Source organism: Cyprinus carpio, chromosome B2, assembly GCF_018340385.1.
Source record: "Cyprinus carpio isolate SPL01 chromosome B2, ASM1834038v1, whole genome shotgun sequence".
NCBI lineage: Eukaryota > Metazoa > Chordata > Actinopteri > Cypriniformes > Cyprinidae > Cyprinus > Cyprinus carpio.
In genome coordinates this window covers 1,022,360-1,047,319 of record NC_056598.1, presented here as the reverse complement: position 1 = coordinate 1,047,319, position 24,960 = coordinate 1,022,360, and the positions used below count along the sequence as shown (strand labels likewise).

The 24,960-nt window shown below is 38.3% G+C and overlaps 1 pseudogene; it reads left to right on the top strand.

Annotated features, from left to right (window-relative positions):
* Positions 1–284: 284 nt before the first annotated feature.
* On the top strand, positions 285–15,742 carry LOC122136131 (annotated as a pseudogene).
* Positions 15,743–24,960: the final 9,218 nt, after the last annotated feature.

Here is a 24,960-nt window from a genome sequence, read left to right as displayed (position 1 = left end):
GTATCATTATACTTTTGGTTTAACATCTTGAAACCAGACTTGAAAGTCAGCTTCAAACGTAGTGTGACATACAATTAAAATCTTACCGTTTCTCGGTAACAGTAGATGGCGTTAAGGTGTCATTAGCCAGAGGGAGGCGCGTTGTCTCTGTAGTGGTAAGATATCTAATTATATATATATAGATATATAATATCTATATATAATATTATCATATAATATATATATTTGCTTTAAACCCAGATTGCCATTACAATGTATATTCTTTGCCTTTACCTACAGGCTGATTTTGGGTTTAATGAGCATCATCAGAATGAGGTGATAAACTACATGCACTTTGCCCGCTCTAAACGGGCACTGAGACTAAAGACGATTGACTCCTGCTTCCAAGACCTGAAAGACAGTAGGTGAGGGACTGCACACATTCTATGTCACTTATGTATTACAGGGCTTAAAGTTCCCGACACCGTGTCGGATCCTAAGGTGTCAGCGTTTGGGCTGCGAAAAACAAAAAAAAAAATCTTAAATTTAAAAAAAACTTGTTGATATCGCCAAGCACTTTGGAGTCTATTAGTTCGCCTACATGGTATGTAAGCATCACAGCTTTCACTCCTCAACCAACGACCTTACTGCCCCTCAGAATTAATTTTTCTCTTATAAATATGAGCTACTCATAACAGTATCCAATTGCAAAGTCACAACCCTATGAATGGAGTAAGCAAGACACTTTGCAAATGCGGCGAAGACCCAATATAAAGCTGTCCATCTAAAGCAAATTATATAGGAAAACTAATAAAAAGCAGCGTAATATGTCCATCTTCATAAGAACGATATGATCGCCAGAAAATGTAGCGTATTTGTTGAAAGTCCTTGTTCACACTGAATCTCTTATTGTAAACTTACCAGTAATTTAACCATTAAAACTGTCTGTTGAAAGGGGCTAAAAACACTTCCTCTCATATGCTGTTAATTTAAAGTGCTACCGTTCGCTGGAAAACTGTGCGTTATCTTACTAGATTTGTAACGTAAATTAGTTATAAACCTTTGCCCAACACAGGACAATCCATCAACCCTGTTTTCAACCATGCCATTTTATTGTCATCATGATTTCCAAATTAAATTTCTAGTTGCATGTTGCCAATATTTAAACATTGTTTAATTTTAATCAGCTGTACAGTGAAACGTCACCAGGCGTTTGGTGGCTCTTCTGCAAGGTACTTGTTATAATAATATGTACTTAAGGGATACTCCACCCAACAATGAAAATTTGTCATTATCACTTACCCATGTCGGTCCAAACCCTAAACGCTAAGTTCGTCTTCGAACACATTTTAAGATTTTGGATGAAAACCTGGAGGCTTGAAGACTGTCCCATATCCTGCCAGGTCCCATACAAGTATGGAAATCGTTCATCAGAATACTCTATTGCCATCAGACGTGCAATCTGGGTTCTATGAAGTGACCGGTGAAACTCTTTTTGTAAGCGAAGAAAACAAATAATGGACAATAAATCATCCTTTGTCATCAGTCTCCTCTGTGTCTCTCCATCAACCATATCTGTGATGCTCTTCGATGTCAGCCGCAGCCACAAGGATGCACTATTTCTATGTGTATTTTGCTTTGATTTGAAATAAAACAGCGTATCCTTGTGCCATGTGATTATACAGAAGAACGTAATAGGGCCCCTAGCACTGCAGTGCGGGACCCTCCTTGGAATTGCTCCGTTTTATTAGGGCCCTGCACCGCTGGTGTGAGGACCCTCTTGATCTGCTTTGTTATTATTATTATTTTAGTCTCAAGCCGGGAGGGCGAAGAGCCCTATTTTTTTTCCTTAGTTATTATTAGGGCTCAAGCTGGAGGGCGAAGAGCCTATTGTTTTCCTTAGGATTTTTTTTTTTCTTTCTTTAGTCCTCCTAATTTTTTTCAAGGGTTCAAGAGGGCCTTTTTGGGGCCGTCACATGCTTAAAGTCGGAAAATTGCACACACCTGGGGAATCTGCGGCCATTAGGGCCGGGCAGAGACTTATACACGGGCGTGGCAAAGTGGCTCTACCAGCGCCCCCTGGAATAGGGCATATATCATGCATACTTTTCACGTCTCCATATGAAACTCGGACACATGAGATCTCATCAACCAAACCACTTTCTTCCGCACTGCAGTCATAATCTCCGCCCCACCAGGAAGTTGCTATTTATGGTTTTTGTGAGAAACACATGCTCTAATTTGATATACTCCTCTTAGGAACTCCACCCGTTTTGCCCCAAACTCGGTGAACATGATCTCATACATTGTGGGATGCTACATTGCGAAGATAAATCCTTTATGATATCTCGACGGTTTTTTGTCGTGGCGAGGCGATTGAAATTTGGGCGAGAAATGAAAACGGAAATGTCATATAACAGTCACATACATTACCTAGTTGCATCAAACTTTCATTGGATTGTTTGATGTCTGAATGCCGTCTGCATAGATGTGACTATTAGGCGTCAAAGTTACAGCCCACCACCTGGCAGCAGAAGTGTTTCATTTTAAATGCTTTGAATGCAGCATCTTAGTTTAACATCGAATTTGCTTCAACTTTCTCAAATAATGACAAACACGGCCGATGTAACTGTTGTGGGGACTATTGATATCTAACATAGTGTTGCCATGGCAACATGTCAAACTTGACTATTCTGTTCTGGTTTTTTGAGGCAGATACCATGCTCAGAATTACTAAACTCAGAACACATATCAATTAAATGATAGCTAACAAATGGCAACAGCTCAGGCAAGGGCGTGAGGACCACTCTATACGCCACCTTTTTGTCAAAGTGAGGGGGTTAGTTTTAGCTACAGACACCAAACTCGGTACATAATTGTTCTTATCAACCGTACCAACGTCTAATTCACAGTCAGCCTACTATGAACAGAATCGATTATATTGATTTAATATGATTTTTGGAAAAATATAGCTTGTGAATTAATGGCATACTGCTCATAGGAGAATTACGTAACACACCAACTTTGTCTACATGATGCCAAAACTTTGAGGAAATTTAAATTGCGATTGGATTTTGGATAGCTTGAAAAAAACGGTTTTTTTGCGTAGTGATTTATTGAAATAACAGTAAAAAAGTAAACATAATGGGTCTTATTATTTCTTAAAGGTGCAGCTTCCATCCTCCAAATTTTTATATATAGAGAGATCTTCATTCTGAGCAAATATGCTAGTTTCACGACTTTAACATGCTATAGATACAGGAAATTAAAAACTGTCCATCCATCTGATCTCACTCTGAGGCCACCCTTTCTCTCTGTGTGAGAAAAAGGAGGGGCTGGAGGAGGAGTCACTCTGATGACTCTGCCATTGCCCTTTGAAGAATGTGTGTGTGTTGAGAGTAGTATTGATGGGGAGGGGCTCGTGACAGCGAAAGAGAGTAGAGAGAGAGAGAGAGAGAGAGAGAGCGAGAGAGAGAGAGAGAGAGAGAATGACTTAAACATCTCTTTAATCACCAGAAAAAAAAAAAATCAGTATTTTAAATTGATATCGTTTATGTTGTTTGCCTAATGGTTTTTTTTTTTTTTTTTTTTTTTCAAATCATAGACTGCTAGCTTCCCTGTTTTAAACCTAAATATAGATTAATCTTTTTTGATGTTAACAAAGGTTATTTAGGTGTTTTTTTTTCCCAAAAATCAGAAAAAATCAAATGTAAATAACTGCATATCTCCTGTTTAACCTAAATAATATTAATATTTTGATGTTCAAAGGGTATGTAGTCAGAAGCAGTGACCATCTTGTATTTTTCTTGACAGCATTCGATTATTATTAGTTTGCTTTCACTTTAAGAACCCATCACGGGTTTAATATCACATGCCTTTTCTTGTCGAACTTTACGTTAAGACCATATGCCTAACCGCTGGTTTACTAGGATATTCCCCAAAAACGCGCATTTAATGTATTATGGATATACTAATCCCTGCACAAAAGCTGAAGATAGCCTCAGTTTAATTAATTCGCGCGTTCGGCTGTCCGTGTGCTTGGCCTAGCTTCAATGTGTGCGGTGCAAACCTTCTCACTACCAGCCCGCTCGATGTTCCGCGAACAATTTCCCCCCCCCCTAGCGTCCCTATGGCTCATGACCCTGTGCCTTATACCGAGTCCTAATCGTTGAGTTTGAACAAGATCACCCCGTTTGACGGACATTATTTGAAAGGTAGAGATTGCCACATCAACTTGCCTATTTATATAACAAATATCTAAATGTACGTGTGCTATCAGATGCATCGATCGATCCATATCGTGAAAATCAATACACCCCTAATATCTCATGTAACTCTGCAATATATATTATTTATTGCATAGGTTTATATATAATAATAATTCAAACTCAATTTAATACTGACCTATGACATCCTGGACATGACTGGTATCTTAATTACACAAACTCATGATGGAACAGTAAAACAGTTCAGCGCACAGATGAAGACTGCTGTAATGGCCGGCAAAAATATTTCACAAATGCTTTAGATATCAATAAAATCATTAAAATGCTATGGCATGGCGTCATCATTTTAGGCCCTTGATATTACTGAGGATATTTTCCAGCCACCATTTTTTTTCAATTTCCACATCCCATCGTCTATACCACATACATTATGGTATTTGATCATTAATGAGTGATATATAATTTGTCCATTTAACGACTGGAAGTGAAAACTGCTTATCTTCGAGAGTGCTGAGTATAGGCATATTTTCTTTTACTGACAAAATTAGCCAAAAATCACATACTGTCTGCCCGATGTTATAACAGATCACATGAAAGTATCGATTATACTGTACTCAAGCATACATTGTTTTTCCATCTGGGGGCCCCCCCCCCCCTTCAAACTCCCAGTTTGATCAGAGTCCTGGCCGAGATATCTACAAGGTTCATAGTTGGTTATAGCGTATAGCGCCCACCTCTGGCAACAGAATGATCATGTTTTTCACTATAGGCACTATTAGCAACAAAAAAATATGCCATGTGTGCCTAACCATGCTAGAAATCTTCCCCAACATGCTAAGAACATTAACTATGCAAACATCTATTGATACATGAAACAGGACGTTGTTGTAACTCAGGCAAGCAATGTCGATCTGCCCAAACTTCATACTTTGATAGGTGTTCTGCCCTGAACACACACCCGATTCCCAACTTTCAGATTATAGACGAGCGCCACTGCTTTGTAACAGGAAGTGACATGGTTAACACACTGCAATGGACTCCTAGGAACATTTAAAAGTATCAACAATGTTTAATAGGGCTGGCAACATCAGAAACCTACTATACTTCAGGAGCAATTGTAGCTAAGTGCTAAAGCATGCTACATAATGCCTTAAAAAAGGAAATTGATGTAACTCAGGCAACAATGATCAATCTGCCCAAACTTCAAACGTTTGACAAAGTCCTGTCCAGAACCATAACATGCCCTTATTCGGGTTATAGTCATAGCGCCAGCCTTACTGGCAACAGGAAGTGTCATGTTTCCCACTGTTTAGTGACCCTGGCAACATATTAAAAAGTCTCAGGAAGTGCTAAATACCACTGTCAACAATTTTAAAGAACTACTAAAAACATGTAAGAAACCTTAGCTAAGTGGCGAAAGCATGCTACTAATGCAGTGGAACAAGGAAGTTTTGTAACTCAGCAGCAATGTCTGATCTGCCCCAAAATCACACATGTGTAGGTTTTCTGTTCCTAACACATCAACATGCCCGATTCTTATAGTCATACACCACCTGCTGCACACGGTATGTCCATGTTAAACACTGTTATGGACTCCCTAGCACATATTAAAAAGTATCACAAGTGCTAAATCACGGGCACCATGCTAGAACCATACTAAACATGCTAGTAACACTAAGCTAAATGATGAAAGCATCCTATTAATGCAGTGAAACAGGAAGGGAGGCTGTAAGTGGTCTTGGCATTACGAGTGTCAATCTGCCCCAATTGAACAATTTGATAGAGTCCTGTCCTGAACACCTCAACATGCCCGTATTCGGTTATGTCATAGTGCCCCCTTCTGGCAAACAGGAAAGGGCCATGTTTAACACTGTTATGGACTCCTAGCACATTTTAAAAAGTGTACGAAGTGCTAATATACTGGCATCATGGTTAGAAACATCTAAACGCTAGTAAGCACTTAGCTAAGTCCTAAAGCCTGCTACTAATGCCAGTGAAACAGGAAGTTGCTGGTAACCTACTCAGGCTAGCAATGTCCCGATCTGCCCCACACTTCACAGATGTGACAAGAGGCCTTTTCCCTGAACACATCAACATGCCCTATCTCGGATTATAGTCTAAGCGCCACCTGCTGGCTAACCGGATAGTGTCATGTGTAACACTGTTATGGACTGCTTGCAAGATCATAAAACATCCAACCAGTTTAATAGGCTGGCAAAATTCTAGACGCATGTAAAACATGCGCGCAACACTTAGCTTCAGTGTTACAGGCTTCCTATATATGCAGTGTTGCAGAACATTACTGTAATTCGTGCATACAATTGTCCAATCTGTCTGCCTCACACGTTTCACAGAGTTTGATTAGAGGCCTGGCCTGAAGTAGCTACCAGCTTCTATTTGGTTTAGTTATAGCGCCACCGCCACCTACTTGCAACAGGAAGTGACAGCTTTTACACGTTATGTACCAGTACAACACAGTAAATACTGCATTTGTGTGCTAATCATAATAGAAAATATTCTCAAACATGCTAGACAACACTTACTATTGCTAAAGGATGCCATAATACTATGAAACAGGAAGTTGTTGTAACGTCATGCTACAATGCCTAATCTGCCCCAAACTTCACACCGATTATAAGAGTCCGGCCTTCACACTGCTAAAACCATATTCAATAATTAATTATAGCGCCAACTCTGGCAACAGGAAATGACATTATTTTCAACTAACTTCAAATTGAAAATGTCTGATCGTGCCCCTTAACTTCACATGTTTGATAAGAGTCCCGGGGCCCTCACGACTTAAGGCCAATATTTCAGTGATAATTTAAAAACCGCCACCTGCTGGGAAAGGAAATGACTTGTGTTAAACTAACTTAAACATGCCAATATCCAGTCTGCCCAAAGTTTATGTGTTTGATATGGGTCCTGTCCTGAACTCATCTTTAGGGCCAATATTTTTTATCGTCGTAGCGGCCACTTGAAATTATGTTCGTTTAACCACTAACTTAACATGCAATGATCTGATCTCCCGAAACATTTGCAGTTTGTAAGAAGTCCTGGTCCTGAATACAATTTACATCCCATATTCATATATACTCATACGCCACCTGTTTTGCAGCAGGAAAAGTGGCACAAATTTTACCATTTTTAAAACAATGGTCCAACGTTCACTTATCTCCTAGGGTGGTGGTGAGCCCTGGTGCGAGGGCCCTTTCATCGCTGCTTGCAGCTTTAAAATTACTTGGTTTGTTATTTTATTGAGCCACTTATTAAATGCATCATCGTTAGTGTTTAAATATATATAGATATATATATATCATATATATATATATATATAGTTAGATATAATATATATATATCTATATATATATTGGTGCATGGATCAGCTCTTCATTCCAGTTTGTTTTGTTTTCGGTTTGTTTCACGTTTTAGAGGCCACGGTTTCGGTACAGTTCGGTTATATGCCTATGTTTATGGAAAAAAACTATACAAATAAAAAAAATTCTATCTAACTACAAGCACCAGCACAAATAAATACAATAGAGAAACGATACAAAAAATAAAACAGTGATTCTTCAGTTAGTGTTTTTTATGTAGGTCTAACATCAGTTTTTAGGTACCAGAAAATTGAATACAGTAATCAAATGTAAAACAGCAGTGCATATTGGACTCGAATAAATTTTAAAGATTATTCTGTTATTAAAGTTACAAAAAGCCTTTCAATCAAGCACAGTGAGTGTTTTTCTTTGTTGTCTCCTGTTCGATTGATCTACAGACAATAAATATCAGATAAATATCAGAGATAGCTTAATATTTGCGGAGTGTCTAGGCGCGGGTTTGCACGCTTCGGATGAGCTGCGCACGCATAAATCTTCTCACTGCTCGCACAAGCGTGCGTCCTCTGGTTCTTAAATGTTTAAACGGGCAAAGCTTAAATGACTGCTCAACATTCCCGCATACGGCCTTTGCATCGAACAAGAGTGAATGTTTTTGTCCACATTTTTTTTTCTCATCGCTGCTGAAGCCATAATTTGCATCCATCAACAGAAACATATATTAGCTAGGCCCTTGCTTGTTTTACATGTTATTTATAGCAACTCATATTACAGATGCTTTGTCAGATTTACGTTGAACCGCGGTCCCAGCGCGTGCCAAACCGTGTGTGTGGGAGAATCGAAATGGTTTCGATTTCATTTTAGTGCAACGTCCCAATCCGCTAATATATATATGTAAACTAATGATATATTTTGGTTATCATGTAATTTACTGTACTGTATATATATCTCCTCTATAGTATATATATATATGATACAAATATCATTACATTACCCTGCTTACCAAAATAATCATTAGTATCAGCCTAGGAGTAGTTTAAAATATTTAAGAAAAAGAAAAACAACTGTATTGTTTTACTTTTTGTAATTAAAAGCCAACTATTTTGTGATTGAAAATTTCTTAAAAAATAGTACTAAAATATTGTCTTGTTCTAGTGAACCAAGTACCCTGTATTTTGTCTCATCTCTCTGTATTTGTCACACCCCTAATGTGGGGATAAGCGTGTGATATAGCTCATAATTTTCCAGGTGTATGATAGAGCTTTCATTCTTAGGTCAACCATATATTCATGAAAAAAAAAAAAAAGAAAAGAAAAAAGAAAACAAAAAACCTTTGAATAAGGAGAAGCAATAACCTTTTGCCATACGTATTACTTTGAAATGAAATGAACGCCCTGCCCCTGCCCACGCCCCGCCCCGCCCGCGCCCGCCCCTGGAAAAAAAGTTCAGGCTCAGGATTTTTAGTTTTTTTTTGCTTTAACCCCTGGTATAGTCAGTAACTCTCTTTTAGCTTACTGTTTTCAAATGTTCCTTTCTAAACTTTTCTTTCCCTCTCTACATCCATATTAAAGGCTCATGGAGAGAACATATACAGTGGATGAAGGTATCTGGACCATGCTGGTACGGGCTGCGGTTTTCTGGTGCATGGAGAAGTGGAGATGGAACTCATAAACACAGCTCACACTAATGTGCTGCTCCTGCGACAACTCTTTTCCCAGGCAGAAAAATTCTACCTAAGATTGCAAACAGACATTTCTGAGCTGGAAAACAGGTGGTGAGAAGAGGAAAGAGGTAAAATGGTAAGGAGTTTAAAAGGGGTTTATATGTTTACACTCAAGGAACCATGAAAACTTCAAATGCTTTAAAGTGCCCCTATTATGCCATTTTCAACATTTTGCCTTTCCTGCAGTGTGTTAAGTAGTTGTGTATGTGAATGTAACCCATCTGCAAAGCTTGTAAAGCTGAAAGCGCACGATAAATAAAGTTATTGTCTCCCCAAATAAAGAGATCAGCTCTGAACAGCTGAAAAAGATTCGTGAGTAATTCCGAATACCACTTACGTTACGGCTACACGTCAAGGGGTATAAACACACATTTGCATAATAATGCAACGCCTTCATTGGCTGGTTGCGACACAACTGGAACCCCACCCACAAACACGTCCATACTTACTGATAAACTGCTTATCTAATCTCGGGGAGTTCAACGTTGATTTCACAAAAAGCTTTGCTGTTGAAGAGGGACTCGGTAATCCTCTTTATTTGGAACCAGCTGGTTCACTGAATCACAACCTGTAAGTATGATAGTGTAACAATAAAAACTCCATAATCACGGGAAGAAGGAGGCGGGAACCGGCGAACATTCAAATCAAACTTTAATTACAAAATAAACACAAAATAGCGCGACAGCCCCTCACGGGCGACTGCTGCGGCACAAATAAAAACTCAAACACAAAATAAAAACCCCAGGCCCCTGGTCCTCTCTCGTCCTTCACTGTCGTCGCTCCTCTTTTTGTATCCTCCCAATCTCCTCCGTGGGACTCGAGACCGGTGAGTGGCGCAGGTGGTCGCTCATTTCCCAAATCACTCAACCGGCCTCGCTCCGTTCCCACGGCTCTCGGCCTCCGCCCCACTCGTCACATACCCCCATAGCCCCGCCCCTCGCAAGGCGGGGGGTACTTTCCGAGACTGCCGCTCTACTTCCCCCCCTTTCCTCCCTCCGGAGGGGGGACCGCTCACGGTGACTGGCGGGAATCTGGGGGTAAGGATCAGACGAGGCGAGAGAAAAGGAGATTAGAAGGTATGAGGAGCCGACAGAGACGAGAGAGGGGAGAGAGGAGAAAGAAAAAAAAAAAATTGCGGTTCCCAGGACCACGCTGCCGCTCGGAACCCTTCCACCAAGCTGTGTGAACTCCTTGCGCGGTGCCTGGCCTGCGGCACTGGATGGCCCTCGGTGGACGACACGACACTCCTCCGCCGCCCAGTGGACGGCGACGGACTCCTTCCCGTTTTGGGCAGACGGCAGGAGTGCCCCGCCGTTCCCTGCTCCTCCCTCATTCCACAGGAATGGCAGCAGGCTCTGGCCCCCTGGCGAACGGCGCCGACTCCTCCGCTCCTCACGGGACGGCAGCCGACCCTCCACACATCGCGGGCCGCCGGCAGCGAGGTCCGTCCATGCCCCCGGCAACTCACTCCAGCCCACCGCCTCAAGCGTCCCACTGCCGCCTGACTGCTCACGCCCTGCTCCATGGCACCGCGGATTCCACACCCAGCTGCCAAGGGATCTTCGGCCAGCGCGTTCCCTACCCTTCCTTCCCGGGTTTCGGCACCAAAGTTTTTGGGTAGAAAAAAAACAATAACACCTTCATAATCAAGCGAAGAAGGAGGCGGGAACCGGCGAACATTCAAATCAACTTTTAATTTACGAAAATTAACACAAAATAGCGCGACAGCCCCCTCACGGGAGACTGCCGCGCACAAATAAAAAAACCCAACACAAAATCAAACCCAGGCCTGGTCCTCTCTCGTTCCTTCACTGTCGTCCGCTTCCTCTTTTGTATCCTCCCAATCTCCTCCGTGGGACTCGAGCCCCACCCCACTCGTCACATATACATAATAGATGTTTCTATTTTCTATTAGTGCGTTCAAAAATACAGAACTATTGAAATAGGCCGTATCGTTTCACCCCCCCCCCCCCGACAAAAAAACACGCTCTGTATGCCGTAACCAATCACAACAGATTAGGCCAAGCTGACCAAGTCATAAGCAGAAGCAGGATCACGGGGAAAGAGAGGCATTTTATGAGAGACCTGAATCTTTCAACTGCTTTGAACGAATCGTTTGAGAATCGCTGGACAATGACGGGTGATATCAAATGCATATTCCTGAGGGAAAAAACGAAAGCCTTTTTTGACCTTGCATGCATGTTAATCCTATTGTAGGGGACTCCCAAAAATAATATTAGGAACCGTAAAAATTGGCATAATAGGGGCACTTTTAAATTCCGGCAATTAAATAAACAATACACCATATCTGTTTTCTAAGGTTGTATCCTAAATAGTTATTGTTCAACAATTAATTTGTGCATAACAAAATTTTTGTTATTTAATTATATTATTTTTTAATGACCATATAAAGCTTAATCAAAATTTCAGTACTGGACCTTACATTGAAAATGACAGACTTCTATCTGGTGACGTATCTGAGACTTCTCCAGTTATTTAGTTTGCTTAAACCCCCACCCAATGCAAGCTTGCAGTCTTCATTTTTCTTTTCCGATAATCCATTAACAATTGGATATCCATCACAAAATATGGAAGAGAAGATTTGGTGATATTTCTGTTTCATAGCAAATTTAATGCAAGAAACAAACCATTTAGTAATACAAATAAAAAGGAGAATAGCAAGCTAAATAATTATTACATGGCTAAATAACTAAATTGACTGGATTTTATAGGCATAAATGGTGGAATGATGGTAGAACGTACTAGGTTGATTGGATAGTAAGGTTCTAGGCGCCACTATAGACTGGCTTTTTGGCAAGCAGGAGCTTGTTGAACTTCAAGGTGTAGCTTTTTTTTTTTTGTGGCATGAACCCAGGAATGGAGGAAGTTCATGAAGAGATTCAGCTTGGAAACTGCATACTGATGAACAAGAACTGGACTGTTACAGGTGGAGGAGAGAAAAAGAAGACAGAAGATGAGAGAAGATGTCAGAGGCACTTCAGTACCCTGCTTCTTCACTACGACATCTAGTGCTAGTCTGATAACAAAGGGGATGCATACTGTTGGGGTACCGATTAAGTAAATCATTCCAACAGTTGCTACCATGCGGTCACTGAATACAAAAACCTGTACATCATAAACTGACCTATAACAAATGTCTGTATTCATAACTCGTGTTAATCACTGGACTGAATTAGCATTAGCAGAATGCTTTATTTCTCTCAAGAGATCAAAACTGTGAGGCAGGATCTGTCAGTAAATGCTTTATTTCTCTCAAGAGATCAAAACTGTGAGGCAGGATCTGTCAGTAAATGTGACCCATACACTGTCAAAGCCACATCCTTTTCATATCGATATATAATCTATATAATTTATCTCAACTAAAATCCACACTTTCACTAAAATCAATTATTATAATTTTCTTTTGTGCATGTGAATTAAGAATCCCACGTAAACATCAGCCTAGGGTATCTAATCTATATAATAAATGTATAAAAAATTGTATAAAGTTCAAAAACGTAGGTTCGAGAGGAGCCTAATCATTCAGTCCTGTCAATCATCATTACGAGCTTATATAAGCAGCGCTCATTGCACTGTCCCAGTGTCACAATTCTTCCGGCATCCCTACACCTCCCCATCTCCTCCTCTATTTTTGTTATTCTCCTTCTAGGTTGTACCACAATGGGTGGTTGAACTTGGAGCTCAAGCCGAGCCTTGGGTTCGAGCCTCCATTGAGGACAGCAAGCCAAGTTTGTTTACCATTAACTATCAGAACTGGATCAGCAGGAGAACTGGTGATATAATTGTGCACGAAAATTGCTTTTTTGTGCATGTGAATTAGGTTTTATTTGAACTTAGCGGTGCATTTGTGTGCATGTTTCTTATCTTTTGTGTGAATTATTATTGAGACCAGTCTAATTCCATTAGTGTGCCTAAGCAAAGTCAAAAAGGTTGAGAACCACTGCTTAAAGGGACAGTTCACATAAACATGAAAGTCTGTCAACATACCTTCATCTTGATTGAAAAAAACCATGTTATTTTCCTCCTTCACTTTTATCCTCACACAAAGTCATAAAGCATATAACTTTAGAAGACTTGTAAAAAGTCAAATGGACTACAGTAAAAATTACAGACAGGTCTGAGAGAAGTAGCATTTACACATGTACAAGCTGTGTTCTGTAATATGTTGCTTGTGTTCATGTTTGAGTGTGTTTTATCTCTTTTAAATATGTAAACAGCTGTAGGTGTTTTTGTACGATCCTCCCTCCTTGATACCTCAGGGATGGGCCTCACACAAAGGGAAAACACCCATATTTGCACGTCCTATGTGTACACCGGTCCACAATCTTCACAGACTGTGCACACAGCTAAATGTTTGCCCATCACAAACTGTTTTCACAAGGAGAAGCAGGGGCTTTATTTTTCCTTTTAGAACAGTGTAACTGACATGTATGTGTTTTTTAGAGGCTCTTAATCTCTGTCCCTTCTTTGACTCCACCTACAACTGAGAATCCTAGCAGGTGCATCTGTCTTTGTCATTGATGTGTCTTTTCTGTAGCATTGAGATATGTATAAACTTTTTTTCTGCATTTAGAACAGGCTTACACTTTTCCCCCATTATTTTTTATTCCTCCCTACTGCCCACTAAAAAGTCAGTAGTTTAATTCTGAGCTAAAAAAACAGTCAATAGCTTACATTTAAGACTCCACCCAATACAGTAGCGGCATTTTAAAAAGTAAAGTATTCAGTTTTTCTTCTTTGGACCGAGATGCATAGAAATAGTTCTATGCATTATCTTTGGACCGAGATGCATAGAAATGACGGAACAGAATTTTTCGACCCTTACAAGTGAAAAAAAAAAAGTTATGACGCTGTGAAGTTAACAAGGGTCGAACCCGCAATTGGTTCAGAGGCTGTATCTCAGCCATACTTTGATCAATTGGCACAAAACTTGGTACGCTTCATCAACACCATAATCTGAGGACCCATGCCAAAGTTGGGAACAGCGCCACCTATGGGCCATGAGATACCAAAAAAGTTACACTTTTGCTTCTAACTTTTGAACAATTAGTCAGAAAATTATGATCTTGGTGTCTGTGGAAGCTTGAAGACAGCGCCACCTAGTGTTCCACAGATATAAACGATTCTTGCAAAACGTTGCAAAAATGTTGTCCAAATTGAGTTATATTGATGTCATTTCATTCCCTGGGTTATGCCGAATCTGATTATGTCTCATTTGTCATTTTCCAACAGGGTGTCTGTCAGCCATATTGAATTAAAAGAAATACTGTTTTTTTGCTACTCCTCCTAGAAATTTTTTTGATCTTTGGACCGAGCCGCACAGAAATGACTGAACAGATTTTTGATATTCACTACCATTCCTGAGAAATACTTCTCGGAAGTTGACCGTGCCTGTACTTGTTGATTTATGCTAGTTAGCTTAGCATGCTAATTGGTTAGCATGCTAACCAGTTGACATTTGTTCTAATGTGTCTCTTAAGAGTCAGGTTAACCGTAAACTACTTAGCATTAAGTTAGCTTAGCATGCTAATCTGAATAATATGCTAAGTCATGCTTTTGTGAGATCATTCTCACACCTTAACCTCTCCTCTGCAGCCTGTCAAATGTACATCGACTGAGTGGCACACTTAGCTAAGATGCTGGTTCTGAACCCTCTAAGGTTGGGGTTTGAATCCAGAGTGGTTAATGTTGCTTCTGTTCCAGACGTTGGATTTTCTACTGTTTTCATATTGAATCAGAAACGTGTTTTTTCCTTCATTCTCATCTGAACTTCTGTTCGATTTCAAACGTTCTCTACTTCTGAACCAATCTGTTTTCCTGACTGTTTGTATAAAAATTATCAAGGACCTGGTTAAAAATAACATGTAGTGCTGCAGGTGTTACAAATTATCAAGGACCTGGTTAAAAATAAAATTAAACACTCCATTTGTAATAAATGATTGAGGACCTGGTTAATAAATTAAAATTTTCTCATGTTGAGGTCATTTTGGAGGACATGTAGAGCTGCAGGTGCTACACAATGTTCAAAAGTATTCATAACTTCATACATTTTTAACTGGAGTGGATAGTGAATAGTTATATTGACTACTTCGGTGATGTCAATGATGTTAGGTTATTTGTAATCAAATGATATATAATCATCTGTTGTGCAAAATTCACAACGAATCCTTACATTTCTCTTATTTCCGTTTTTTTTTTTCTCTCTTATCCTATTAGAGAATTACTGGACCAAGTAGCTGAGTTTGAGAAGACTGATTTCAAAGCCAACAGCAAGGTGAGCTCATTGCAGGTCTTGACATGACACATCAGTCTCTGATAGGTGTAGTCAGTTATTTTTGTAGCATATTATACACTCATCTAAAGGATTATTAGGAACACCTGTTCAATTTCTCATTAATGCAATTATCTAATCAGCCAATCACATGGCAATTGCTTCAATGCATTTAGGGGTGTGGTCCTGGTCAAGACAATCTCCTAAACTCCAAACTGAATGTCAGAATGGGAAAGAAAGGTGACTTAAGCAATTGAGTGTGGCATGGTTGTTGGTGCCAGACGGTCCAGTCTGAGTATTTCACAATCTGCTCAGTTACTGGGATTTTCACGCACGACCCCATTTCTAGGGTTTAGAAGAATGGTGTGAAAAGGGAAAAACATCCAGTATGTGCAGTCCTGTGGGCGAAAGATGCCTTGTTGATGCTAGAGGTCAGAGGAGAATGGGCCGACTGATTCAAGCTGATAGAAGAGCAACTTTGACTGAAATAACCACTCGCTACAATCAAGGTATGCAGCAAAGCATTTGTGAAGCCACAACACGCACAACCTTGAGGTGGATGGGCTACAACAACAGAAGACCCCACCGGGTACCACTCATCTCCACTACAAATAGGAAAAAGAGAGGTTACAATTTGCACAAGCTCACCAAAATTGGACAGTTGAAGACTGGAAAAATGTTGCCTGGTCTTGATGAGTCTCAATTTCTGTTGAGACATTCAGATATGTTGCAGGTTCATGTTTGAAATAACATCTTTTGTCCCTTCTCGAATGTCATGTGCCATTGTTAGGGAAAAATTATCTTTGGTCTTATTTAACATTTAACTATTGCCAGTGTTTCGATAGTGTGATTGAGTTTTGCCATTGACTCTGTTTTAATTCATTTGGAGGAATACTGAATCTGTCGACTGTAAATACATCCAACATGAGAAGCCGTCCAGTCAAGCCATGGGGAAACAAAGTAACTGCCATTGCTTATTTGAAAAAGTATTGAAAAATAGATAATAAATAAAATGTTCAAAAGAATAACTTCCCTTAAACTCCCCGTAGTATCTTGTCATGGTCACACGTTTCCATGGGTGCAACTTAAAGATTATGCATTTAAAAACCCCATGCAATGCATTAATGTTTAGTTGATTTAGTTATTTTTTGAAGTACCTCAGATAATATTAAGGGCTTCCCAAGCTAAGAACCACAACCACTTCAATTTTTATTTTATGTGTTTTTCATAAAAATGACCAGAACTACTATGGACAAATACAATGTCTGTTCATAGTGAACTAAATAACGCATCTATTTTATTTGCTTTTTATGTAAATCATGAGTCTATTACGCCAAAATTAGGCAACCACTAAATGAAGGAGGTGTGTCGAACTACTCCAAGAAGGTATTTTTACTTTGCACAAATAAAATATGTCCACAAGGTTCTGTATATAGAGAGTTTCTTTTTATTAAATTTTTTTTTAGGAGGATTTCCAGACTACAAGAGGACAATGCCACAACTGAAAGCTAGACTTTTAGACCTTTGGAATCCCAGTTTGAAGAAATGGTTATAAATAATTATAATAATAATAATTTTTAACTACAAATAGTCAAAAAATCAAATATCTCTGTACTAAACTGGTAAACTTGAATAATAAAAATTACCCTGGCGGTCCCTGAAACATTTATTGAATTTATTTGTAATTAAAAACGCAGCATGATATATATATATATATCTATATCTATACTAATACTACCAATATATATCTTTATAATATTTATATTTTGCTTTAAAAGTTTGCTTTTAAAAACAGTTAAAAAAGTTGTGGTACGTTTTTAAATTAAAAATGAATTTAAGAAATTAAATTTTTGATACGTTGTATCTATATGTAATAACATTCATACATTTTTTACTTGTGGCTCTCTCTAAGTAGTCCTAAAGAGATTTTGGGGCACTTTTATTGGCCCATTATTTTGTGTGTTGGCCTTAAAAACTGTTGTGTTGTTAGGCCATGAGTGCTCTGGATTACAAGTCCAAAGCAGAGAGGAGCCTTTTTGAAGAACTTCAGCAGAGCGAGGAGATCAACAGGTATAAAGGCCAAGGTATACTTATTTTTCTGTGTTTCCGCTCTGTCTCCAGCCACCAGCTATCGCTGTGTCCATGCAGAATTTAAGGTATACTCAACAGTGGATGAACAAGTTCGACACATTCGCAGTACTCAACATTCACCTTGCGTCTGCGCTGTTGTATGCAGATTGTCTACACAGACATCAAAATTGGGTTGCATGTGGACGATGTGTGCGGATGTCCACAGACACTTCTGGTGATGAAAATTGTGTTATGTGGAACACGGACTGCTGGATTATACTTTTGGGCTTTGAAAGACTGTTATCACTGACTGAGGCCCAACTGGCAATTCAATAGCCTGTTTGGTAATATGACTTTGTTTGATTGTTTATGAGGTTGTTTTTTTTTCTCACGTCTTTTTTTATAACTTTTTATGTTGGCTTCAATGCGGGAAACTCTGTGGTATGTGCTGTTTTCAGTTGTTTTTTTTTTTAATTGTACACACACGCTATAGAATGACATAATATTACAGACCATTTTCTTTGGTAGTCTGCAATACACGCCCAGGAGATCACAAATCTGGAAGGCACAGTTGCAGCGATGCAGGCTGACTTTGAAAAGACCCTGAATGCAAATGTTGCTTCTCAGAAAGACCTGCAGGACTGCCTGGTATCTGCTAAACATGATCTGCTCCGTGTCCAGGAGCAACTTTTTTTTCTCTTGCTGAAGAAGGTCCATTTATGCCAGCACTGATATCACTTATTAGACACTAATCTGAATTACTGATTGTTTCACACTGAAATTCACATTGCAAAAACAGATATATATTCTTTTATTTCCACATATGAAAGTCCAACTTTAAGCCTAGTTAAAAACACTGTTGAGTTTGTGTCGTCATATGTTTATATTAATAACAGTAATTATTATTGTTCATATTTATTGTTTATATAAAGATTCATAAAAAAATAATTTAACCATTAATCAAATGTATAAGAAATTTCAACAGACGTCTTCTTACCGTAACATGAAAGAGATCCCCATTAAGGAACTGGAGAAGAAATTTCAACAGACGTCTTCTTACCGTAACATGAAAGAGATCCTCACTAAAAAGAATGAACAGATTAAAGATGTACAGTATCACTTTGTATATTATGACCATCACTGATATTATGACTATCACTGAAATGTTGTGAGAAACTGCCCTTGGAAAAAATTAAATGTATTTATGAATTTGTTGTATTATATTCCCTCCTCAGGTATGAATCAGATGGGTGAATGTTTAACCGACAAGGACACACATGAAAAGGTCAACAGAGATTATCACTACTGGATCTAATGCATCAGCTACACCTTGTTGTACGGTTTAAAGTGGATTAGAAATATTATTTGGACATTCATTACGCAAGTACCCTCATATTTTTTGTGGGTTCACTTTGCTTAAAGAGTATTTCAAATACTCTCACAATTACCCTCATATCACTTTTCTTAAACACCATGCCAAAATAGCATTTCAAATTGTGGAGGAAATGTATTGGTCTATAGCTTTGCTCCCCTTCTTTACTGAAGAATGCAGCTCGACACTCTTGTAAAACATTATTTAAAAGAACTACATACAGTATCTGTGCATTATAATAACTAATTATTTCTGTTTTATGATTGTATGCATACATTAACCTTATTAATCTACTAGGAGCTTTTAGCTGTGGCAACAAGTATATAACCTATACAAAAATTATTAAAAACAAAAATTTATAATTAAAAAAAACCAAAAGTTCAACCAAAAAACAGAAATCAAAAGGTTTTTTTTTTTTTTTTTTTTCTATTAAAAAAACAAAAAAAAAAAAATGTTTGTAGTGAAAGTGGTTTTTATTAAAGGAATAGTTCACCCAAAATTAAAATGTTCTCACCCCCCCATAGCTTAAACATCTGATAAAAGCATCACAACAATCCACTAATCCAAATAACTCCATTAATTAATATCTTTTGGAGTGAAAAGCATGTTTGTAAGAAACAAGTCCATCAAAACATCACAATAATCCACTTTATACAAATAACCCAGTCGACTAATTACCATCTTGTGAAATGAAACAATGTTTGTAAGAAACAAGTCCATCAAGGCATTTTACCTTTTAACCATCGCTTGTGGCCAAAAGCAAGTGCATAATCCATAAAAATGCTACCTTCAGTTAAAATGTCCATCCCCGTTGTCCTCTCACACACTCAAAATCTTCCAACATATTTGTTTAAAATGGTTTTAGCCTGTCTTCATTTGTAAACATTGCTTGATCTGTGTATATTTCTTTTATGATTCAGACAAGATGACCTTTTCACCATGGAAACCCATTTTATAAATTGTAGACTCATTTTGAATTTAAAATGAATTAATGATTGAATTGTTTCTTACACAAACAAGCAGCTTCATAATATGTTTACTGATGAATTGGAGTCATCTCAATTGGTCAGTGAGTGAAGCTGAAATTCCTCCAGATCTGTTCTGATGAAGGAGCAAACACATCTTGATTGCCTGAGGGGTAATAAATATTCACCTCAAATGTTAATTTTGGGTAAACTATGCCTTTAATGTGAATTTTGTTTTATTTGTCTGACTAATTGATACCGTAATGACTGTACTTTGTTAAAAAAATATTTATTCACATTTTTATTTTGTGAACAGGTGTCTACATCGGTGGAGACCCAAACACTTCAAAACATCTACTATATAAAAAATTCACTACATATGATTTGTCAACTTAGAGGTCAGCTGAAAGGCTGAAACGTATATACATTTTAAAGGGGTGGGTCACCGGTTTTTTTTTAAATTTTTTTTTTTCTAGGCTTGATTGTGTTTATGGGGTGCAGTCTAACATGTTTTAATGCTTCGTTAAAAAAAAGGTTATTTTTTCACATAATTGACCTTTATTCCACACCTCTATGTCCATTCTCTGAGAAACACGCTGATCATTTCATGCTTTTATGAAGCCCCTCCCTCAGAAATAGGTGATGGACTCTGTTTGGTTAGCTAGCCCAGTGTGTTGTGATTGGCCAAACTGCCTCTAGTGTGGGGTCTAAAGTCCCAGCCCCCTCACCTCAGTATCTTTTCTAGTATCTTTGAAAGAAAAGGGAGATTCGAGATCGGGTCTATAATTAACTAGTTCTTTGGGGGTCAAGTTGTGGTTTTTTTTTGATGAGAGGCTTAATAACAGCCAGTTTGAAGGCTTTTGGGGACATACCTAATAACAATGAGGAATTAATAATAGTCAGAAGAGGATCTATGACTTCTGGAAGCACCTCTCTTTAGGAGCTTAGATGGAATAGGGTCTAACATACATGTTGTTGGTTTAGATGATTTTAACAAGTTTATACAATTCTTCCTCTCCTATAGTAGAGAATGAGTGGAACTGTTCCTCAGGGGATCTATAGTGCACTGTCTGATGTGATACTGTAGCTGATGGCTGCATTGTTACAATTTTATCTCTAATAGTATCGACTTTAGAAGTAAAGTAGTTCATAAAGTCATTACTGCTGTGATGTTGAGAAATGTCAACACTTGTTGATGCTTTATTTTTCGTTAATTTAGCCACTGTATTGAATAAATACCTGGGGTTATGTTTGTTTTCTTCTAAAAGAGACGAAAAGTAATCAGATTTAGCAGTTTTTTAATGCTTTTCTGTAAGATAGGTTACTTTCCCTCCAAGCAATATGAAATACTTCTAGTTTTGTTTTCCTCCAGCTGTGCTCCATTTTCCGGCTGCTCTCCTTTAGGTGTGAATGCTCATTACACCACGGTGTCAGACTGTTTTCCTTAACCTTCCTTAAGCGTGCAAAGGAGCAACTGTATTTAAAATGCTAGAAAAGAGAGAGTCCATAGTTTCTGTTACATCATCAAGTTGTTCTGAGGTTTTGATATGCTAAGGAATTGGGATACATCAGGAAGATTACTTACAAAGCAGTCTTTGTGGTAGAAGTGATGGTTCTACCATACTTGTAACAAGAAGTGGAATTTACAGTTTTAGCTATACGAAGTTTGCACAAAACTAAATAATGATCTGAGATATCATCACTTGGCTGCATAATTTCAACACCATCAACATCAATTCCATGTGACAGTATTAAATCTAGAGTATGATTTCGACAATGAGTAGGTCCTGAGACGTGTTGTCTAACCCCAATAGAGTTCAGAATGTCTATAAATGCTGATCCCAATACATTTTTTTCATTATCAACATGGATATTAAAATCACCAACAATTAAAACTTTATCTGCAGCCAGCACTAACTCGATGTAAAATCAGCAAACTTTTAATAAAGTCTGTATGGTGCCCTGGTGGCCTGTATACAGTAGCCAGTACAAACATCACAGGGGATTTATCATTAACATTTGTTTCTCTGATAATGTTATATTAAGCACCAATACTTCAAACGGAGTTATACTTGAAGCCTGCCCTCTGAGAAATCCTGAAAAATCTTCTACCACAAGTGTATGCAGAGCAGGGGGACGCGAGGAACAGTATTAGGAACCGCTGCTTTAGAACATTGATTTTGAAACATGTTAACCTACAACAATATTTATAACACACAACTCTCTAAACCAGTGCAACATGGCCTTGCCCCATTCGTTACATGTTCCGGGGGTGGGGTTTATGTAAATTTCAGGGTTTGCAGTCCCTCTGCTGCCTTTTCCTGAGGGCAGGTTTTATCTGAGTTTGTTTCTCACACAAACCCAGGAAGTAACTTGTTGTAGTCCCTACCAGCCATTTTTGTAGCCATTAAACTGCCAGAATTTTAAAAGATGATATCTCTGTTTGCATTGAACTTTCAGCTTTGTAACTTTGCAGATATTGTTTATGCTCAAACAGCAATATGTTAAAAAAGTGAAATCGCAATCAACCACCCCTTTAACACTACAGGCCAATTAGAAACTGAATGCAGTCTTTACATCAGTAGAGACAACAGTTCTTTAAAATGTTTCCTATACAGTACATTCATTGTATATTTATATGCTATCCACAGTATATTTTTGTAAGACTTATGTCCCCAGAAAGCATAAATGGAACAGCAGTGTAGGGGTTATATGACTCTACCTGTGGTAGGGGTCTTTTATCGCAGTGAATATTATATTCTAGCGATGTAATATTGTGAAATGCAGTCGTTCACACGAGTTCATAAAGTTTTTACAGCGTTGGTGGTCTGAATTATTATTTTTATCAGATTTATTAAATGTCTTTGTTCATTAGATCTAATGTCTTTGCATCATTTTCTTAAACAGGCATAGTCTCTAAAATGGAAATAGGAAATTCACTGTGAGATGAGAGAATGTTCAGATTGTTTTAAATATGCAATATTAATTAAGGACGAAAGATAAGTTACCTCTTGATATGACACTTTAAATCTGCATGTTTATATAATCATGCATGTGTTCGTTTGACTTAAAGTAACAAAACTTTGTGAAAGCATGACGGCTGTTAAAGTTAGGTCCTTATACATGTATATTTGGACACTGACGCAATTTTCCTAATTTTGGCTCTGTATGCCACCAGAATGGAGTTAAAATGAAACAATCAAGATGAAATTGAAGTGCAGACTTTCAGCTTTAATTCAAGGGGCTGAACAAATTAAATTACATAAAATGCTTAGGAATTACAACCATTTTTATACACAGTGCCCCTATTTTCAGGGCCTCAAATGTAATTGGACAAATAAATATAAATAAAATGTTAATTTTTAATATTTTGTTGAGAATCCTTTGCAGGCAATGACTGCCTTATAGGAGCTGTATGTAAGAAATCTATTTCAATTAATCATAAAATGGCCCTAATGTGTCACTAGACATTAAGAAATCATGTTCATTTCAAATACTTATATCACTGACAACAGTAGTCCGGCCAGGATATTGTCATTTAAAAAGTGGACTTGCAGCCCTCAACTGATGTTGATGTTGTCATTTTGTGTTTTGGCCTGACGTGCCTCCCTCCACCTATCTACCAATCACTTAAGTCAGTAGTGTTTCGATCCGTGCGTTGCCAGCTTTGCTGTAACCTACCCTAACTCCAGTCGGATAAAAAAATGTCTAATGTTACTAAATCAAAAGACCTTGTTATAATTCAGAAATTCGCTGTGACAAAGTCCCAAATAAAACCAGAATTTTTGAGATGCTTTTGAAAGATGGAGACGGCTGAAAACGGAGAAGAATTTGAACACAGACGCCAACGCTAAGCTAATTTTCTCCTGACAGGTAAGATTCATCTATGCTTGGCTAACTTGTACTTGATGTCAATGGACATTTCATATATTCATGACAGTCGAACAAAGTTATGCATGTTTGTGCAGTAACATAACGCTAGCTCACATGGACGTATGCTAACATTAGCAATGCATTACAGGAGCCCGTTTCTCTGTCATTATGAGGAAAACAACATTAGCACGCCCATTATGGCAATTTGAAAGGAATTGAGACAGTAGCCTAATGTTACCTCAGTAAAAATTGGATTCACTATTTGTTCTTCACGTATATCGACTAAGGTACACATGCTGCAAGTTGACCTGTATGACCATTGCTAATGTAATTTAGTTACTCTAACAATATTTTCTTGATGGAACTGAAAAACAACCCTGTGATAGCCATTGGTGATATTGAATTTGTCCCACATGCTATAATTGCTGTGGCAAATGTTTTGCTATTTGTTAGCCTACTTTATGACAAAACTTTAGTACTTGTAAATCGATTCTTTTTTTTCCGTAATAATTACTTAGCAAAATATCTCTCATGAAGCATAAACAGAATTAACAGAAAAAAAAAAACTTACTGTGTACGTCTGTTCGTCACTTGCCATCGAAAGCTCATTGAAGCAGCCTACATTTCTGCTGAATCCTGCAGCTCATCTGGAAACCTCGAGTCAGGGGGAGGGGAGTGGATACACCGCTCTACAGTATTTTTATAGTGATTGCAGTACCAGTTTACGCCACAATCCTACATACGGCTCCTTTAAGCCTGGAACTCATGGACATCACCAAAGACCGGGGTTCCTCCTTTGTGATGCTTTGCCAGGCTTTTACTGCAGCTGACGTCAGTTGTTGTTTGTGGGTCTTTTTGCCTTTAGTTTTGTTTTTAATAAGTGAAATGCATGTTCAGTAGGGTTGAGATCAGGAGACTGACTCGGCCATTGCAGAATATTCCACTTTTTTACCTTCAAAAACTCCTGGATTGTTTTTGCTCTATGTTTTAAGTCATTGTCCACTAGTACAATGAAGCGCCATACAATCAACTTTGCTGATTTGGCTAAATCTGTGCAGAGAGTATATCCTTATACAGGGACGTGCACAGAAGTGGAAAAAAGGGCACTTCTCATATATATTTTAT